Source organism: Macrosteles quadrilineatus, unplaced genomic scaffold (assembly GCF_028750875.1).
Source record: "Macrosteles quadrilineatus isolate MER2022 unplaced genomic scaffold, UCM_ALF_1.0 Scaffold_4__1_contigs__length_99947679, whole genome shotgun sequence".
NCBI lineage: Eukaryota > Metazoa > Arthropoda > Insecta > Hemiptera > Cicadellidae > Macrosteles > Macrosteles quadrilineatus.
In genome coordinates this window covers 92,752,394-92,768,643 of record NW_026542597.1, presented here as the reverse complement: position 1 = coordinate 92,768,643, position 16,250 = coordinate 92,752,394, and the positions used below count along the sequence as shown (strand labels likewise).

The window sequence follows — 16,250 nt, the reverse complement described above, 5'->3', positions numbered from 1 at the left end:
GACGCTGCAGAGATACACCGGATGCTGCTCTGACATCGCCGACTTCCGGATCATCCGGTTAACCCTATTGTTTTTATTGGTTTAGGGGTTTCATTTCTGACAATAGTTCGGATTAGGAAGTACAGTATTGGGTGGCGTATCATCGCTTCAGGGGGTTCTCTAGCAATGGGATACTCTGGGGTAGTTGGATGAATCCAATCACTATGTATTTGGTGGTATTTCGATTCGTTTAAATTATATCGAACTTTAGGACTTACTTGTTCTTTATTACTCGGTAAACAGGGAGAATTATGGACGCTGCTGCCATTGCCACCAATCAATTAAAGGTTATATCCAACTAAAGGACGACGTTAGAATCACAGATTTGTGATACACCTATATTTAGGTAGGTTATGTAGATTCGCACAGATACATCTCTACAGGAATTATGTGTTAGGGTGTTAGACAGCATCAGGGCCAGGTATTTGACCGATCTTACAAAACGCAAATAAATGTAATCTAAGTCCAAACGCAAATAAATATTTGAGGCTACGTAAATCTAGTTTCCCACCACTTGACCGAAGCCAACCTCCAACAAGGAGGTCGTCGCAACAATGTCTGCATTGTAGTGATATTCGGCAACTCATTTCCTGCACAGTGGCACAGTGGCAGTAATGGCACAGGACAATAACTGGCGATGGCGATACTGTCATTAATGTGGTGGAAGAAGGGAACGACTTGGGGGAGAGTTACCCTCCGTGGCACCCACACGCGACGACAATCTGTACGTAAGAAAACTCATAAACGGTTATCATTAAATGGCTTACTTTTGTTGGTATTTTAAAGAAGAGAGGCACCACTTGCCACAACTTACCTTTGTAATTAAAGTTAACCAAACATAGCCTAACCTACCCTAACTTGAGTAGGACAATCTTTTAATAGTGGCCCTTTCCTTCAAAATACACCGGTTTGTTTAAAATTACATAAGCTAAAGTCCTACAATATTTAGTCGACGTTTAGGTTTTTGATTTTACTCGTCTTTTAAATGGGTCTTTTAGGACACGAATTTTTATGATTTTTTTATTTTTAGGACACGAGTGATGGTCTGCGTTTAAAGCGATGTGACAGTCTCATCAATCATACCCATCCTATTTACAGGAAAATACTTGTTTAAATGCGACCTAATTTTGGCTAAAAACGACATTAAAGAACCCCTAGTCATGCACGTCCACATACGAACATATCTGCAATTCATTCGTTCAGAGCCATTAACTATCCTGACTTCACTACAAAAACACAAAGCCTAGTTTACAGGAAGTTAATATCCAAACTCTATTTGAGTTTAAAAGCTTTCCCACTATCACAATACTAATAAAACTAGCATTTCTCTCCACCAAACTATAAAACATCCATTAGCCTATTGTTCGCCAACACGACACATTACCATTGCGAGCAGATAAAACACGAATGTAACATTTGTGGTTTATAAACAGAAGAAAGTAGGCTGAAATTTGGGCTTATCTCGGTCGGTCCCTTCCAGCTGTTTGCCGAGGAGCATCATGGGTAATTACGGCAGCTAAACTATGCAATTTGGTTCTCCCACCCCTACTATGATAACCCTACGTCGGAGGTAGCTTGACATGGTCTAACTGTATACATAGAGAATGTAATAGAGCAAATAAGAAGCTCATATTAGATTGTTTTAAGTTGCAATGGCATATTCGGCAAACATAAACAAAATAGTTGGCAGAAATATTCGACCGATAACGTCATAGTATTTTAAATTGATATAATTATTTATTAAGGAAAGATTCTGAAAATAGGTTAAATTTTTCAGCAACCTTCAGTATTTGTATTGAGCTTTTGAATGAGTACATTTTGTTTAACCTGGCTTTAAAATAGTAGAATAATAAAATAAAGGATTATTTTAAACATATGCAATTTCCAATAGGCCTACTTCAATAAAAATACAAAAGTCATGAGTAATGCTGCGGTCTGATAACACGAATAACATTTAGTATACGTGTAAACTCATTGATATAAAGCGTAAATACGTGTACTAAACCTCTGTAAGGACAGTATAAAACTGCAACCACTTAAGGTCGAGCCATAATACGACAAAAACTTTTAAAAACTGAAACTTTTACACCTTCCCGAAAATAACGACAATTTCGTAACTTGTTACTTAAAAGTTCGCTAAGATCCTATGATAAATTCAAGAAGAACGCGGCTCAGAAACGTACATCTCTTTGATGATTAGTGTTCGTTGAAAAATAAAACTCGAAGGGGCAATTTTTGTTTATCCTAGCAACCTAAAGTTTCTGACAAAAAATCAAACAATTACTTTTCGGTAATATATGGACGAAACTGTTAAATTATTTTATAATTTAGCTTCACAATACGAGCGAAAGCTAACGATTTACCAATTACACAATACTTTCGATTCATTTGTTTGGTTGAAAAGAACATCTACAGAGCGTTGCCATGGCGACGGTGTGTAAACAATCGAACGCAATATTATTTCCGGGGAAAATTGCTCTTTACGTAATTGGTCCGTTGAAGATGGCCTTTTTCATTTACAGGTTAATTTGATAAAAAATCATTGTTTAATTGACAAAAAGTGTTTCCTTTCGCTGGACTCCTCTAAATCCTCTTAGCTATCTTAGACTAATATATACTAAAAAAAGCTTTAGTGACGACTTATTCGTTGACTTTGAAAAGGTATTGCCATTCAACGTTAACGGAAGGCCCACCAATGACAAGAAGATGGATCGAGAGGCTTCGTAAGGATACGAAATTGGTGAGGATATGTTTAATTTTCCTGTGAAACCTACCCTGGAGCTTAGCAGCAAAACGTGTAATGAAATTACTCTTACATCTAAATATATTCATTGAGTATACACGGACTTCTAATAAAGTTTTCTTATTGTTGTGTCAAGTGGAATCGAGATAATATAGGTACCAGGCATTAAAAGAGGACAAACATAACTACGAAATAAAGAGATCAGTCATAGTCTCTCTTGATTCGATTGATGGTGGATCTCCACGTCGGTATTTTCGTTACTACTTTTAGGAAACGAGCCTATCACAAAACTTTCAAAACCGCCGCCGACCCGCCGACCCAATAAAACACACGCTATAAAAACGAATCTACCCGATTAGACAGAGGCCTATAAACCACGAACGCCCCATTTATTCATTAAACGAGCCTATTATTCATACTTAACCGGCGATCGGTCGGTGGACGCGGACGTGGGCTTATCACTGATTGCCTCGGATTGGCCACGTGTTAAGTTCAAGGTCGAGGTCAAGGTCGAGCTGATAGCCGCACCCACCTGGGCAGGCATGCGGTCCCATAGCTGATCCGCCCACAACATAACCACATAACATACTGTCTGGAGTGTAGCGCCGTCGCCGGTCCGTCGACCTACAGTTGTTTACTATATAAATAAATCACACATTTACATATAGCCTAGATAAGGTATGCAGGATCCCGTGTACCTCACTCGAAACTATTCCTTGTACCTGGATCACCCATGTTTTATTGACTATTAACTAAACAACGAGCCTTTACAGAATCAAAACAAGTAGTAATTCCACAAAACAGGATCATAGGACCGTATTTAAAGTAACTATTGATTATAGTAGTGTTCGGTACATTAGTATACCGTGTAGTATTTGGTCGAGTCTGTCGTTCTGCTATAACTGCACAAAATACAAAACAAATGCATAAACATGATCCAATGTTGAAACCAGGTATCATAGTTGTCATTTATTATTTCTTTCTATTAATCTTAGGAATCTACTTTTGTTGAGTTGTTTACAACAAAGGCAGCCTTATCTTTGTACAATCATGATTGTAATTCCTATACAGAATTCAGAATGGTCATACTGTATACAGATAACATAAATTTATCCTAATAAAAATCAGTCGAATGTAAAATAGCATAAGTACACATATAGGCTAGGCACATTGTAAACAAAGACAAACTTGAGCAAAGGTCATGTTCGACGTTGTTCGACTATGGGCTGACCACTGATAGTGATAGTAGGACAGGACGGATTGCAAGGACATGTCGATTGAGAATTAGACACGGCCTTCTTGTGTTAGTAAATCGCCAGAAATGCACGGTCGTAGGTTTAAAAATACTAGCTTTGGTACGTGTTGGGAATGTGCAAAGTAAAACTTCCACTGTTATGAGCGAGGCGTAGACATTTGAGGTTATCTACTTCCCTTAACCAAACAAATAAGACATCTAAAACATATTTATAATTTGTAATTTGTAAACAAATAATTTATTTGGTTGATTATTTTTGCTTTTCCTTACACAACACGTGAGATTTGTTGTGACGTCAGTGTACAATGCGCACGCGCAAACTTTACTTAAAATTTATTTCGATTACATACGTGTACCGATAAACATGAAATATTTACAGTACATTTCATTAAGATGTTTATTAGTTATTAGTTTATGAGTTTATTAGATTATACAGGATTAGTTGTACAATTTCGCAATACCATTATGCGTACGTTTAGCGCATGCGCAGACTTGATAAAATTTTAACTTTTCCTATTTCACAGATGCTTGAATTTGATAATTTATATTTATGTAAAAAATCGTTAAATATGGGCATATATATATTATCTAATAAACAATAACAAATGCATTTAGGTTTTAACTATTTATATACCTACGAATTCACTTAGATCTTAAACAAACCAAAATAGTCGTCAACTAAATCATTTCGGCGAAAAAATGCTACGGATTCCTTCATAAATCACAAGATTCTACATTGTGCGAAGTAAACGCTACTGTACGAGAACAATTTGTGAAGTTCACTCGCCACAATCCACCGCACTACACATTGACACAGAGTATACACACAAGACACAGAGCACACAACACTACCGGTCCGGCGCACGTTGATAAAAACACTAAACCGCCGGCATATCGCTCGCGTGGCTAGACTATAGGAGGGGAGGGGGAGGGAAGGAGGGGAGTCACGCTTAGCGAGTAGCGAGTAGCGAGTAGCGAGGGGAGCGAACAATTAGAAACGAGTCAATGGACAGAAGAGGGATGAGCGAGATGCTTCACTCTGACTAATTAAAGAGGTGGACAAAGTGTTGAAGATATCTAGCGGGCGAGAGAAAAAACACAATGTGTAGTTACTCAAGGAGAAAAAAAGCTTGGTGTTAAGTTTTTAGTATTTAATCGATATTGGCACACACCTGGGTGGGGTGAAGACTGGGGTTGGTATTGTTATGAAAAAACACTGTATCGTTTTAATTAGTCGAGTGACGCCTTCTACAACCTTTTAACTAATCACTTCAATGGTTTCAACAACTAGCTACTGTAGTTTGTGTTGTGAAATGTATGAAAGTATTGAGTATATTGATACACGTACTTTAAAGGGTTGTAGGAAATACTAAAGAATAAATGTTGACATTTATTCTTGAAATAATTGATTGTACCGCAAAGGGTAGAAGATATGTGTTCACCATCGCATACATGTTTTAAAATTTATGTAAAGCGAATTAGAAAATGAATAAACTAAACTTCTGGATTGTTTAAAACGGAAAGAATGTCCTTTTCCCGGTTCACCTAGACGTCCAAGCTTCAAACATCTCAACAGACCCGACCACTTCTTGTTATTCCAGAGAGCGACCGCGGTCATGTACGCGACAAGGCGGTACTATCAACATCTTCATCTTCATCTTGCCTGTCAGCGAACTGCGGGTCATCAGGATGTCATCTGTCAGTGGTAATTCTTACGACATCGGACAATCACTGACACGTGTCATAGGCTGGCTTGTCAGAGAAAGAGGACGAAAATTAAAAAAAGGATTACTTAAGTATCCTGTGGTGTAGTACGATAAGCCAAGTAAGAAAGTGGTATTCAAGTGGCAGATCTTCGGAAAGGATCACCAAAGGGTCTCTTAGCAGGTGCTAAATAGGGGACCTAACTTAACCTGCAGACCTAACATGACATATGAGAGAAAAATTTGACTCTTCCACTATCCTAAATAATTTTCACTCAGTTGCACTCAGTCTAAAACTTCCGAATCAAGAACGAAACAGTTATATCCGTAGCAAAAAGGGAAAGGCAGTCTCTATATAGTCTATAGTCTATAACACAGGCTTATCGTTCATTTACCAAAATTGTTACGAAAATTGTTCACATAAAATTCCTGTAAGTAGCATAGCATGCCTTTCGTAAAAGGAAACAGGGAAAGTTACGCGAGAAGCAATAATTTCTATTGGGCGCTGGTTGTTCGACTCAGTCAAAGTAATTTACATATGAAATAAACCATTAAGCACGACCAAATAGACCAGACAGTTCAAAAGCAAATTTACCTAGAGAGTGAAGCACGACGGCAAACATCGACGGCTTCACGATCATCTTCAATAGTTCAATAGTGTGCTGGGTACACACACAGACACAGACGCTTCCGCCAACTGTGAGCTTACATGTGTGCATCAACATAACTACCAGCCTACGCTAGGTGTAGAGTTAGAGTGTGTAGGTGTAGAAGTGTAGGAAATATATTTATAACACTACAATGTAGGCGAAAACCGGAGTTTCGTTTTGTAAACTTTCAAAGCCAAGTACGTAAGAGTAGCCCAACTTGTGTTAAAACGTGTTTCGAAATAAAATGTCGACGAAATCTTTCAAGTAATTTTGTTCAAACTACGATCATTTGGTTACGAGATGGAAGTTTTGATTTGATAGGCATTTTCTTAAACTCACGTGAAGCAGCAGAACTTGTATTAGAAGACCCTTATAAAGTAAAAACTCGTAATATTCCTGACAGTTCAAAATAAACAAACTTTCAATCTGTGTGAAAAAAGGTTGAATTTTTATATCTTGTTATTCGCAATAGCTAAGCAGTTTGGCACCGCAAACCTAATGAGGGTTCTCATTTCAAGTATGTGTTCAAATCGGGCATAGAGAAACTCGCTTTCAACTTATTGTATCACGACTAGCAGCTTCTTTACACACCGCACCGTACACAGGCGGCTAATACGAACCACCTGTGTTTACACAGTCCTCACGGCCGTCAGGTGTGACGGTTCGATCCCCGCAGGTGTGTAACAATGCGGCATGCCACGTGTACCTGTCGCTGCCCGGACACGTGCCACCCCCACCCCCCACCCCTACAATGATCACGTGATCACGCTATCCCCCCCTCCACCGTCATATCTCACGCACGAGGTAAACTGTAATAAACTATAATTTAGACATTGTGATAAAGTTGAAAAGTGTCGCTTGCGTATTCAAATTGCCGAGGGGGAGGACTAATTTGGTAATTTGGTGGAATAAAGTGGGTTATTTTTTATACGTTCCTCCACGCAAGACGTATAAACAATGAGGGGATGTTGGTTGAGAAATTAATAAACACACGATTGATTATTGAAGGGGAAAAATTATTACAGTGAATCATCATTCCGATTAGGCCTACCGTAAAGGCAACAAAAGTTAGAAACAAAAACACACATAATATTATTCCATTTCCACACTCCTTACACTAAAATACTCTCGCATAAGTGACATTACAGCTTCGAAAGTAATGATGATGAAGATAAGACACACATTTATGATGTTGAAATTGATTCCGATTTTCCTCTTGAGATGTATAAATAGTTACCTTTCTATATTGTTATTTATTTATGTAATTTTGTGTTAAATGAAGTAAATATAATGTGATTCTAAACAAATCAATTAAGGGCTACATAAATATCGTCATCGTTGTGATTCATGTTTTCCCTAATATTTTTTAAGCACGTAAAATGAAAAGTTATGTGTTCATATTTTTTACAGAGCACGAAATTACAACTGTGGGAAACGACAAGACTTAGTTACTTACTCAAGCATACGCATTTGATTAAGATAATCATCGAAGAAGGTTTGGAAATAATTAGGTTAGTTATTTAATTGTAAATATATCTGTGCCAATTTAAATTATTAAATGGAAACTAGCCGATTCTCACATTAACATTTCCGCATTTCTACAACTGAACTATACAATTATTGAAATGCAGACGAGATTTAGGCCTACTACGTGAGAAACCTCAGCTACAGTCTTGTTTCCGTTGATACTTTACAACGATACAAGCCACAGATAGTCGTAATTATCAGAGATGTAAGGATTGGAGGATTGATTCAAATTCTCACAAAATCTCGAGGTAATCTCGGCCGGTCTCACATTAACTAGACAATCACAGTCATCATCATTAGGGTCAGAAACACACCTACTGACACTATCTCGGAGTGCTTGTGGAAGTCGGACAAACCAACACTTCCTTTTCTCGTGTTCGTGCGCAAACTCTCAATTGGAATGAGGATATACAATATTCTATTTCGTTCTGTTGTGTGAAAGGAGAGCAAATGTTTCTTAACTAACTAAAACAACTATTGAGTCGGTAGCTCAGTTGGCATCACGAAGAAATTTCTCGTCAGTTCACTATAGTTCTGTAACCCCCTTTTACTTGATTTGTTTCATGTATAGACAAAGTAAAGTTTAAAAAGCCAACCAAAAAAACAATAATAACTACAGGAAATCTAGAATGCTAAGAATTTAAACATTTTGAAAAAGCCGAAAAACGTAGTTTTCTTAATTGATGCTGCTGTAGCACAAAACAGCTAAAATCATATTTTTATTGCGGAATACGACATAGCAAATGGTTTTTTCATATTAAAAAAAAAAAAAAAACAGAAATGTGTCAAGCTTTTTTGAAACAACCCGGAATAATTTACTCACATTAAAAAATCCCTATTTCATGATAGAGGTTCCCCTTAAAATGCATTATCGTGCCAACTGCTTTATGGGAACTCACTACATCTTTAACCCAATAATTTCCAAACAACAATACAAACTATGCCAAACGCTCAAAATTCACTAATAAATTGCAGAGCATTGCTTCATTGCTTACAATCAAAGATAAACTAATGCAATCACTTTCATTGACAGCCAAACCTGCGTGACTCGACAAAACAGCTGTTTCTTCAGACTACATTGTTGTCAAACAATTACTCTATTACAACTTGTCAGCTGATCCCCGACACAGGAAATGCGTACAAAGTTGTACACTATTGTCACGTGATGCTCGTGTTGCAATGTTGCGTTGTCTGAGACAGTCGTGTTGCTGTTGTTGCCAGCTGTGTTGCTAACACCCGCAGTACACCGCAGGTTTTGTGAAATCTCAATAACAATACATAATAGTATTCTACCTCAGTTCTACAGTACCAGATGCGTAATGTATTTGATAAATAAATTAAATAAAAACAACTCTACGTGATAAACTTATTTTGTGCAAATAGATTTCGGATAATTCCTGGTAAAACGAAAAAATACAAATTATCTAAGTAAATAGACAAGTACTTAAAATGCAAAAGTTGAAAACGTTTAACAAACAATGGTCCACTTCAAAAACAGCTTATAATTATGTAATCGATTTTAAATTTATTTAATTATACAATTTTTAGTGATAGTCGTCCAGAGCTCTATTAACAGAGAAACGTCCAAATAACGTGAGCGGTATTATAATGCAATGTCTTTAATTAATTTGAAATACAATTCCAATTAAACATAACTTATTAGGTTGTTTTAATTACTTGATCAAGTTCTAAAATCGATATATATTCGCCATTGAAACGAAAAAACGACCTAGCAATGATTTAAAAGTTTCAAGTAACAAGTTGTACAAATTTCTTTTACCTTATTATTGTTTTAGACCTTATGAAGAAACACCGCGACTACCTATTTAGTTCTACAATCCTTTATTGTAGAACTATTTCTCCATTGAACACTGGGGGTCTCCGAAATTAGGGCAGCGTATAAAAACGCATTCAAACCACTGGTAAAATCACTAGTTGTAGTGGACTGGCGTCATATAAAATGCAAAGCCGTAACAGCAATGTGCGCGGTGTTAACTAACAGCTGTGCAGTCGATCAAAACAATACTGGTCCATTACTGTGCGACTGTGGTAGTGGGATAGTAATGGGCATGCTCTGGCTTACTGTATGTATTGCCATTGACTTTGGATACTGCTAGTAGACTTATACTGGTGCAAAATATGTAGGTGGTTGTGACGTGCTTCTTGTCCGGTTGATGTTATACATTTTTATCGTGTTTGTGTTATTTTTGCACTGTGCGCTTTCATATTTGAATTCAAAAAGACAAAAGCTAATAAATAAATATTTTCTTAAGTTTAAACTTTAAAATCCTCACTGATCCACATGGAAGACCTATAACAGCATGTTTTATCTCTGGAGTTGTACTAAGTCACATAAGATTGGTTCAAAATATTAAACATTTCAAAATGTGTTTTTGTTGTCCTACCGATGCACCAGAAAATAAGGCGATATACGTTCACGATGTTTTATTCAATGGATTTATTTATTGGGAAAGACTTATTATTCTTAAAAATATATTTTTTTAGTTTGATGTAAAACAACGACGAGCTTACTGCTTACTTCACAACTGTTTGAAGAAATAACATACGTCGAATTTAACATAAATACACATTAGTACTTACAATTTAACTGGTGCAACACATACCTGGAACAAGAAATCATAAGTTACAACACAATACAAATACAAATTATCGGATACAAATTATCGTGCAATATCCATTTGACATCTTACATTATTTGATCTTTCACAAATCAAATGAGCGCAAAACACACAATATTTTATAAATAATGTTAAAGTAATCAAAAACACTATACTTGAAACAAAAACACTAAACAGTAAAAACAGATGAATGTTAAATTAAACCTTTTGTTGCAATACAATAGTCATTGTAACAACCAACTGGGCGCTGAAGAGTTGCAATAAAACAGTTAATGTAATCGATTAAAACAATAGTGGACCGATTACTGCCCGTGTAGCTGTTAATTGTTAATCAGACAGAATAACGTTCCTCTTGCGCTTTTATCGCCATCTCTGTCGTCCACTCTAGCAAGTAAACTCAGTTCGGTTGTAGTAAAAATACACTGTTTAACGGGAAAGAAATATTGCGTCTTTCGTTTCGTAATAGTTTATAATGAATATTTTCAAAATTATCGCAAATTCTGTGGCATAAGCAACGTTAGAAGTCTCCTTAACATGTGCTTTTCATGGAAATGTTAATATTTGATTCTGCGAATTTATGTCTAGAATGAGTGTAAGTAGTTTCCAAAAGGTTAATTAGCACTAAAACTTCGTTTATATTTTGTAAACATATGAATCAGTTTGGTCCAATATTTGGATGAGCGTCCTACCCTCACTTTGGGATTAGGTTAGGAGGGGTATTGATAATTGTAAAACCAAGTGAAAACTATTTTCAGACCTACAATTTTAATTTATACCACAACTTAGTTTCTCCGATGTTTGTGAAATCTAAAGTTGTTCAAGTATAAAAATTCTAACAACATTTGGTTATTGATTGTTACAGAAGTGAACAAAGAAGTTATAGAGTATAGAGATCGACTCTGTCAGAAGACTGCTGGGTATTACGGATCCCGATATATTTCGTTATCTGACAAATAATATTAGCAAAGGTAAAAGTGAACATTTGGTTAAAAACACTAGTGATTAGGTTCAGACCTGGCATTACACATAAACTAATGGCAAATGCATAGAACAAAAGCACAAATGCAATTGTTGAAATAATTAAATAACCTTCAAACGTATCTAAACGCACTGTCTACACTGCATGACTGTGCGGTGGCGAGTTCAACGTGTACAAAGCATGTTTCCTCCGTGGGATTTTAATCAACACCTTCCGAATGTCGCCTAGATGGATTATACCCGCAGGACGTTTTAATTTGGCAAACAAACATTCCGCCTTTTGTTTTGGCGAATTCCACCTCGAAAAGAATGTACATCTAAGAACATTTCTTTGCTCTTAGCTAAAGCAACTAACTTATTTACGTGTTAAAATCATCTGACAAATAAAATATTTTAGTTTAAAGACTAATGAAATAACATTAAAATATTTTAAACTTTTACGGCCAGATTATGAGTTAAGTATATTTTGCAGGGCATATAGTGATTGGTGTACGCAAAATATTATATTGCTTAGGGTTTAGTAGGTAATTATTTTTCATAAATCATTTAGATAGTTCCTTCTTGTGAGAACATCTACTGAGTCTCGTTGTTTTCTAAAACGAATCTGTCAAGTATTAACTAACATGAACTAACATGTCTTGATAAAATATATAATACAGCATTCAACACGGATTCAAACAGTAAAGGTTCAAAATACCCCCACATAAAAACAACAAAATATGTAAGGGTAGTAAAATTCTGGCTATATAGCCACCGATATTATTAAACAATCTATAATAATTATTCTCTTAAGCGTTCTATTCTCGTTATGAATGACGGATGGTGGCTGCTAGTACTCAATAAACCAAAGTGATCTATACACTGCTCAAATATAATAATGTATCCATATTTTAGTTCGCACCATATTGAAATATAAATAATTAGCTACCAATAATAACAAATTCGACACATCACTCAACACAGACTAATTAAGACCTAATTTACTGGTACTAATGTTTAAGGATTTCTGATTTAAACAATTTGTTAACTTTTGAAAAAATAAATTTCACTGATGATTCTTTTGTGTAAGTAAACGGAATGAAGCGAGATGATGGAGGGTGACGTCACAGTCAGCTGATACATCAACCCGTCGTCTGCTACTGAGGGGTGTGATGATGGAGGGTGACGTCACAGTCAGCTGATAGATCGTCATCATATCAGTGTGTGTCTGGCCTACGGTCAGCTGATACATCAACCCGTCGTCTGCTACTGAGGGGTGTGATGATGGAGGGTGACGTCACAGTCAGCTGATAGATCGTCATCATATCAGTGTGTGTCTGGCCTACGGTCAGCTGATACATCAACCCGTCGTCTGCTACTGAGGGGTGTGATGATGGAGGGTGACGTCACAGTCAGCTGATAGATCGTCATCATATCAGTGTGTGTCTGGCCTACGGTCAGCTGATACATCAACCCGTCGTCTGCTACTGAGGGGTGTGATGATGGAGGGTGACGTCACAGTCAGCTGATAGATCGTCATCATATCAGTCAGTGTGTGTCTGGCCTACGGTCAGCTGATACATCAACCCGTCGTCTGCTACTGAGGGGTGTGATGATGGAGGGTGACGTCACAGTCAGCTGATAGATCGTCATCATATCAGTGTGTGTCTGGCCTACGGTCAGCTGATACATCAACCCGTCGTCTGCTACTGAGGGGTGTGATGATGGAGGGTGACGTCACAGTCAGCTGATAGATCGTCATCATATCAGTCAGTGTGTGTCTGGCCTACGGTCAGCTGATACATCAACCCGTCGTCTGCTACTGAGGGGTGTGATGATGGAGGGTGACGTCACAGTCAGCTGATAGATCGTCATCATATCAGTGTGTGTCTGGCCTACGGTCAGCTGATACATCAACCCGTCGTCTGCTACTGAGGGGTGTGATGATGGAGGGTGACGTCACAGTCAGCTGATAGATCGTCATCATATCAGTGTGTGTCTGGCCTACGGTCAGCTGATACATCAACCCGTCGTCTGCTACTGAGGGGTGAGATGATGGAGGGTGACGTCACAGTCAGCTGATAGATCGTCATCATATCAGTGTGTGTCTGGCCTACGGTCAGCTGATACATCAACCCGTCGTCTGCTACTGAGGGGTGTGATGATGGAGGGTGACGTCACAGTCAGCTGATAGATCGTCATCATATCAGTGTGTGTCTGGCCTACGGTCAGCTGATGCATCAACCCGTCGTCTGCTACTGAGGGGTGTGATGATGGAGGGTGACGTCACAGTCAGCTGATAGATCGTCATCATATCAGTCAGTGTGTGTCTGGCCTACGGTCAGCTGATACATCAACCCGTCGTCTGCTACTGAGGGGTGTGATGATGGAGGGTGACGTCACAGTCAGCTGATAGATCGTCATCATATCAGTGTGTGTCTGGCCTACGGTCAGCTGATGCATCAACCCGTCGTCTGCTACTGAGGGGTGTGATGATGGAGGGTGACGTCACAGTCAGCTGATAGATCGTCATCATATCAGTCAGTGTGTGTCTGGCCTACGGTCAGCTGATACATCAACCCGTCGTCTGCTACTGAGGGGTGTGATGATGGAGGGTGACGTCACAGTCAGCTGATAGATCGTCATCATATCAGTGTGTGTCTGGCCTACGGTCAGCTGATACATCAACCCGTCGTCTGCTACTGAGGGGTGAGATGATGGAGGGTGACGTCACAGTCAGCTGATAGATCGTCATCATATCAGTGTGTGTCTGGCCTACGGTCAGCTGATACATCAACCCGTCGTCTGCTACTGAGGGGTGTGATGATGGAGGGTGACGTCACAGTCAGCTGATAGATCGTCATCATATCAGTGTGTGTCTGGCCTACGGTCAGCTGATACATCAACCCGTCGTCTGCTACTGAGGGGTGTGATGATGGAGGGTGACGTCACAGTCAGCTGATAGATCGTCATCATATCAGTGTGTGTCTGGCCTACGGTCAGCTGATACATCAACCCGTCGTCTGCTACTGAGGGGTGTGATGATGGAGGGTGACGTCACAGTCAGCTGATAGATCGTCATCATATCAGTGTGTGTCTGGCCTACGGTCAGCTGATACATCAACCCGTCGTCTGCTACTGAGGGGTGTGATGATGGAGGGTGACGTCACAGTCAGCTGATAGATCGTCATCATATCAGTGTGTGTCTGGCCTACGGTCAGCTGATACATCAACACGTCGTCTGCTACTGAGGGGTGTGATGATGGAGGGTGACGTCACAGTCAGCTGATAGATCGTCATCATATCAGTGTGTGTCTGGCCTACGGTCAGCTGATACATCAACCCGTCGTCTGCTACTGAGGGCGCTCATATTGGATAGCTTTGTAGGTGGATGGAATGTTTGATACATCGTGATATAAATCAAATTCCTAGATTTACTTTTAGGAGGTTTAGATTTTCATAAGTAGAAATTGACCACAAGCATTAACTTTTGGAGACTGAAGTAGACTTTCAAAAGCTTGCATTTATACGTACCTCAGTTGGAAGATTTTTACAAAAAACTTGAGTTGAATGAGTACAATCTAATGTTGTATTAAGCAACCGTAGTTTTTTCTACTTCGATAGGTAATGTGAAATACAAGTTTATACAGTTGATTACTAGTAGTCCTTTCAGTTGAATTTGGAAAACAGTTTAAAGTATTCGATACAAATAGTAAATTGATTAGTAATCAGCGTTTTCGGAGGCCCAATTCAACAGTGATGATATTTATTCTATGCTGGCATCAGCTTTAACAAGGGGGTCTTTGGTTTGGTCCAGTTTGATTCCTGTAAAAAAAAAAAAAAAAAAAAAAAAAAAAAAAAAAACTACGCCCTTTCTGGAAAATTATAAGAGATTGGTGTTTGGATTTGTTTCATAGGGTAAAAAATCTTGTTGTCATAGCCAACGGAAATATGGGATAATTAATCGTAGGAACTTTTTTGAAGAATTAATAATAATTTAGATACTGCATTTAAAATAATTATGTCAAACAACAATACGAGAAAAACATCAAAGGAAAGAAGGTTAGAAAACTTTCAAATTTCACTCCAATCTTAAAGAAGTTTTTAATTATAAAATCCAATAATATTTTTTATGAACCCATCCACTGTAAAATGTTCCAAAGTTGATGTTGTACTAGTTTGCTCCTGTCTGAGGTTGACGCCGGCAAGTTCGGTCCAAGATGACGCCGTCTATCTGTCACTTGAAAGCTTTTTAATGTCACTTGTCCACAAACTCCTTATCATCTACAACTTTTAATGCGACTTTCCGGCCAGACCTCAACGTCTACTGCCTCCAGGTAGTTTGGGTTGGATTTTATCATAATATTTAAAACATAAATATTTAACACCTAAAACATGTGATGATAGAATAAGTGAAGTGATTGTATAAGTGAATAACAAAAAAACAGTGTATGTAATTTTGTTTAGGTTAGTTTATTTATATCATTATATTTTGTAAACCAAAACATGTGTATGGCTTTAGCGAGTAAGTTTGCCACTGTCAAAATCCTTTAACTATTTTATTTTTAAACTTTAATTGATGACGCAGCATAAAATACTACACATATCGACGTCTTTGCACTCTGTGGCTCAACTCCATTATGTTAATTTTAATTAAGAATCTGGTTTCATCTCAATTCTAAATGGATGTCCACTATACTCTCCATAATCGAAGCATAGATGAATATCTCGTGTATG

General features: G+C 38.0%; 1 protein-coding gene across 6 annotated transcripts in view; it reads right to left on the bottom strand.

The window, feature by feature from the left end:
* LOC128991839 (dystrophin) overlaps positions 1 to 16,250 on the bottom strand; it is a 549,174-nt gene that overhangs the window by 93,417 nt on the left and 439,507 nt on the right. The window lies entirely within an intron of this gene.